Source organism: Diadema antillarum, unplaced genomic scaffold, assembly GCF_040938485.1.
Source record: "Diadema antillarum isolate AM-2024a unplaced genomic scaffold, OU_Dant_1.0 scf00000081, whole genome shotgun sequence".
Taxonomy (NCBI): Eukaryota; Metazoa; Echinodermata; class Echinoidea; order Diadematoida; family Diadematidae; genus Diadema; species Diadema antillarum.
Genome location: NW_027270970.1, coordinates 720,975 through 727,500, shown reverse-complemented (window position 1 = coordinate 727,500; position 6,526 = coordinate 720,975).

Sequence of the window (6,526 nt, the reverse complement as noted above, 5' to 3'; positions counted from 1 at the left end):
ATGCAGCACCAACTCTATGAAGCACATTCTCTACCATCCCCTGTTCCATTTCCCTTGTTCAGCGTGTAGGCATTCTCTCAATTTCTCTTTTTCTTTCTTTCCTTCCATACTTTTCATCCATTCTGGCAAGTTGTGTCATGTTGTTGTGTTTCTTCTGTTTTGTCCCGTCCTGTCGTATATCATATTTTGTCACAAGTGTTTGTAGTAATTCATAAGTTTTGTGAGTGGTTCACAATCTACAAGTTTTGCTTTTTAGTGGACCTCTCTATTCCCTCTTCCTTTTTTTCAACTGAAGCATGACTTTGTATTATTATTTTTTTTTGCCAGTATGCGCTCTAATGTTTATCGATATCATTTATTTATTGCAAAGGCAAATGTTTTGTTTATGATGTAATACCCGATTTATCTTTTGCTATGTTTTTGTTGAAAGAAAAAGAAAAGAAGAATGAAAATAAATGAATTGAATAAAATTGAATTGAAAAATGATGTTTTTGTATCTCAAATCTTGATCGACGTCAATGTGTTATGTAGCAGATGTACCTTCGTTTAATGGAGTAGGTACCTACTTGCTTTAATAACCACAATAGGAAAGAATATTCCAAGGAACCAATAAATAAATCCAATTTTAAAGGGACTCAAACAATTGTCGACTTCCCCGTGGTATTTCTGTGGTTGTTCTCGAGAGGTCTTTTACGTGCTCAGGAACCTATTTTCTCTGTTTGTGAGTTAGCTGTGATCTAAAGATGTCATATTTTACAGAAGACCAAACCTCAAAGATCGATCCCTTAGACCTTTCGTACCTATAGTTATACCGTTCTTGCTCTCTTGATTACCATTTCGGTAAATATTATTATATGACAATTATCATCATCGTTATTCTAAATGTTCACAATGCACTAAACAAATTCTACCTCTATCCCAGCGAAAACATCAGATGCAGTGCATTGTATGTTATTTAAGTATAGACTCTATGTTGTTCGTACAAGGGGTCTTCATTATGTTTTTATCAACAACCTTTTTCTTTAATAAATATAGCTAATTTACAAATAGTTTGATACATATCTGCCGATGATGAAAAATAAAGAAACATATAGGTGTAAATTGTTTTGGTCTATCCAGTTTGTTCACACAAAAGCTCGTGAACACCAATGCCGGCATGAAAACATTGTTATGTCAACAGTTAACATGTTTGTTGCTCTATCATTGTCATTCCTTAATTTTTGAGAACATTTTAACGAGATGCTGCAAATCAATCATTTCTGGCTTTCAGTTTATTCGAGGATGCGCACTGTTTTTACCCCTTACCGTTTTACTTGAATTGTTTGTAGAGTGAAAGTTAACTGATTGCTGGTCGACGCTGGGAAACTAATAACTACAGCCCTAGATACCACCTTGACTTCTCATTTTTCCTTCTTATTAGACATGAATAAAAGAATAGAAACAAAAACAAGCAGATGAGTGCAGGCGCACAATCACCGTTCCATCTACATCAGATGCCTACATACTAGTATTCTCTCTGTGTGTTTTTTTTTTCATTGGAGTTACTGACGTCATCAATGACGCAGGTAGATTTTTTCCTTTTTATTTTTCCCTCTCCCTTCCTCTCTTGCCTCCGTTCTTTGTTTTTTTTTTTCCTCAGTGGTTTTCGGTCTGAGTGGAGTCTTTTTATCCGACTCACAAAACAAGCTTCTTGTAAGAGGAAAGGTCATGGTGAAGAGAACCCAATACCTTCACTTAATGATTGAGATGGGGACAACCAGTTTGTTGAAATCTACGTATTAACTCTTTCAGGACCAAAATCTCCAATTTCAATTGACTTTGTACCCACGGAGCTAGCCAGTGGGAGTGATAGGGCTCAAGTATGTTTTCTGTATCGTCATTTAACCGCCGAGTGGAATCAGGCTGTAACTGATGCAGGAACGCACTCACGGTTGTGATATGTCAGTATTTCGTCCATTTCCAACCTCATCGAAAATTCCCATGACTACCAATTCAGGAAAGGAAACGTATTTTATTCTGGAAAGACCTACTGAATTGATTATTAAAGGTGTCTGTTGTATAGAATACTCGACGATGCCCATATTTCTCTTCTGCTTACTGGAGCGTCCGATAAACACGTGGTAGTCCATTAAGGTCCAGTCCATGTTGACCCTCGTTCCACACGTGTAGATCTTTCTATCTGCCTGTGTTGTTGTCCTGGCCCGGTCAATTAGGCTTACATTGAGAGTGAACAGTTCTAAATCTAACCGACCTTCGAAGCTCTTGGAACTATTTCCGAGCGGAATCTACTAGAATTTGCCCCGGATGTTGAGTGGGAGAGGCTGAGAGGTAATCGATCGATGGAAAACAAGTGGGTAGGCCTATATAGTTTCCTTACTGCCACTATGAGTCAGACAGCTTCTTTCTTTTTCTGGGATAAATGTTAACTGCTTATAAGAGTGCGACGACTGTACAAACGGTATTTTGACACTTTGCGATGAAATTATATATACCGGTATATATATATATATATATATATATATATATATATATATATATATATATATATTATTCAAAGAGTAGTCTCATGATAATAAGGCTACAGAAGTGATCAGATTGTCCTTTATTGCACTTCACTTTTAAATGACTTCAGCACGTCGGTTGAACGTTCGTGAGGAACAACACACAGTCATTGCGATGTGTCCATCAACTTTGCTGACGCTTTCTCACCGCATGATGAAGAATCAGACATACACATCAGTATGAAGTTTCTTCTTCATATTGCATATTATATGTATTTTTTTCTTGCAGACTGTATTATTTTTCATCTAAAGACGGAGATAAAGCAACAGACAACAGCAACACTCTATAAGGTTTTATATAACTCTCAATCAACACAAAAGACGAGGGGAAAAAAGGTCGACTGTTTTCTTGACTCTTCCGTACAATGTCCCAGACGTTATTCTGAAGCATCTATTAACTTTATCTGTATGAAATCTTTGAATGTCTAAGTAATTGTAGGGACAAGAAATGTGAAAATGGAAATGTTTGTTTATTTGTTATCTGTTCGTTTGTTTGTGTGTGTTCTGCTTCGTTAATATGGTTCTTTTACCCAATGCACTCATACAGTGTGAGAAGAGAAAATTAAAATCTATTGAGATTTACAATCATACCTCCATTTCTAGCATCCTTCTCTCGTTTGGTTTCATGGGGAGGAGTTAAAATCAAAACGCCATATACACCTCTTCAAGTCTCTTCTTCCAAGCGTTAAATCCAGCGTAGTATTTCAAGACGACATAGATAATTATTCTCACTTTTATTATTTGAATCGCCGGTTAAAATACCTCCAATGGAGAATATGCTTTGGCCCTCAACATTTCATGCGCTTAACGGTGTGAATATAACCCATAATTAAAAACATATTACCCGATAAAGTCGTCACACAAGAAGCTGTTATGTATAGTCTCAAGAAATTCAAGTCTCTGCTACATATCGGCGGTACAATTAGTGTTTGCTATACATACACATCCCGCCTTCGCGCATTTTTCACACGCCCTTTGGAGACGCCAGCGGTTTTCACGAACCTGACTCTGTAGCTTCGGGCCGCCTTCCGGTCTCCCACTTGAGGAGCGCCAAAACACAAACTTCATCCCCCTCCTCCTCCTCTTCCTTCTCCTCTGCATCCTAATGAAACCGGGAGAATGAACCAGTGGAAGACCGTTCCCTTATTGACTGATTAATAACGTAGGAGGATGCTAACTACGACAACATGAGGGGGAGAAGCATCAAGAACCGAGCAGCAATAACACAACTCACCACTGTCACTATAGCTGTAGATAAAACCAAATATGTAGGAGACGCCAGACAGACGTGGTTATTGTTAATGAAGGCGTCGGAAGGGGTTTGATTGTGAAGTGAGGGTAGACAATGATACCAAAGGAACTGAAATTAGCTTCCGTTTACTGAATATTGTCCGTTCGTGACAAAAAGAAATCGTTTCCACAAATAAACCTTTCAAAGAGAAAGATGAGCTGAAGGCCAAGTCTAATCACATATCGACTTGTTACAAGTTTTATGATAATTTTTTCATCCTTTATCATGTCAGATGTTGTTGTTTCAAATGAATAATACAATTTATATTGAAATATAATTATATTATATACACATACATATAATTATATACATACAAATAGATAGATAGATAGATAGATAGATAGATAGATAAATTGATAAATAGAGACAGATAATATTACATGATACACATAGGATACAAAATACGTATTCGTTTTTGTTGTTTTTGCTTGGGTTTGTTGTATTTGTAGTAGTTTTAGTTTATCATGTCAGATGTTGTTGTTTCAAATGAATATTACAATTCATATTGAAATATAATTTTATTATATACATACAAATCGATAGATAGATAGATAGATAGACAGATAGATAGATAGACAGATAATTACATTATACACATACGAGATAAAATACGTATTCGTTTTTGTTGTATTTGTTTGGGTTTGTTGTATTTTAGTAGTTTTCATTTCTATCTTATTATTTGTTTAATAATCATTGAAAGTGATATGACGGCAATACTTCAAATTGTGTGACGATAAGTACAGACATGATCCACATCTTTTGGTTTTCATGCAAAAAGTAGGGCAGAGGTCATGATCACAAAGGGTCACATGAGGAGGTCATGAAAAACTCGTCAGAAAGGAGTAACTAGGATCGACGTTGTCTGATTTGAATATTATCCAGATTTAGTCCTTTCAACTTCCAAGGATGCAAATGAATACTTTTGTTTATTCATGGCCAATGTATAATGTCAACAGTCCTTTCTGAAAAAAACAAAAAGCAAAAACAAAAGATGTGGTTCAAAACTTAATCGTCTCTCAGACAGATCGATTATGTAATGGAAACGGGGTAGAGCATTTGAACTTGTGGCGCATTTTATAAAATCTGCTTTTTAAATGCCGTTTAGTGTGAAATTTGTTGCATTTGTTGCATTGTTTAATATTTCGTAATCACTGCACAGGACTAACTGCAGTAATGTTACTTATTGCGATGAAATGAAATGAAACAATCTGTTGGTGTGCCATGGCTAAAGCATTTGGGTAATATTTACACAGAGATATATCAAGTATATGACAGAGGCGGGAAGATTTTAAAGGTCATTTTCACTCAAGGTTACAATCAAGAGATATCAAGATACATACGGCCAGTGAGAACGAAGATCCAAACCATGCAAACTTTGTTACTTATACGTTCTGTTCTTGTTGTGGATTACTGGAAATTCTCCAGGCGGTGAGGATAATAGTGGCTATTTATAAAGAGCTCAGGTCCGCCTACTGGTGCTCGTGGCGCTGTGATTCGGTCACAGAGAAAGAAAGTCAAATCACACAAAGCAGACACAGAGGACACAGAAAACGGGTTTTTAGTAACAGAAAAAATGCTCTCCATTATCTTGCCGTATTGCATTATTGTGTCTTATCTATAATGATGATGATGATGATGATAATGACACTACTACTACTACTACTACTGCTACTGCTACTACTGCTACTGCTACTGCTACTGCTACTGCTACTGCTACTACTGCTACTACTACTACTGCTACTGCTACTACTTCTACTACTACTACTACCACTACTAAAAATAATAATAATAATGATAATAACAACAATTATGATGATAACGAAAATAATAATAATAATGATAATAACAATAATAATAATAATAATAATAATAATAATAATAATAATAATAATACTACTAATAATAATAATTTTCGTTTTTCGTTTTTTTTCTAAGTACCTAAGGGAGGATATAAATGATTTAGTTGAAGATATACTGTAAGAGGAGGTGGTTCCATAGTTTTGGGACAATGACAGAAAAAGGCGTGATCTTCCTATGGGTACTCCGTTCGTGAATGCTTCATCAGTCCCACCCCGTCCTCACAGACAACCCAGGATACTCATGTCTGTGTACATGCTTTCTCATTATCACATTACATTGCGTCTGATCCCGACATTCCCCTTCCCACCCCTGGCTTTTCTCTTCCCACCATATCTCCGTGTCAGTGTAATCTACTTCGTCACGGTATGATGCGATTCAGTCCCCTTGGTGATGTGATCAGTCACGCCACTTGCAACTGATCGGCGTAGAAGCTGCCTCGAGATACGGGGCAATATTGGCCCTGGCAAACGAGATTCATTTACCCGCCCATTCACACCCACCGTGAACAGATATGGCATCGCGGGTGGCGGCTATTTCAAAGCCTCGGAAAGACGCACTTGACTTCGACCGTACGGAATCTCCGTACTACATCCTCCTCTCAATCTCAATGTACTCAGCTCTCTCCCCACCCCTGGCTACCCCTACCCCCTCCCCCTCCCCGCTCTTTTCACTTCGAACATGTATAACACGCAGCTTTAATGTGTCATAATTTTAAATGATGCAACATCCCGTTCTGTATGTGAAAATTAATTCTGTTTAGAGAAGGCAAAAGGAGTTTGCGTCCCTGTCCTTGCTTTTATCTTTATTATACAGA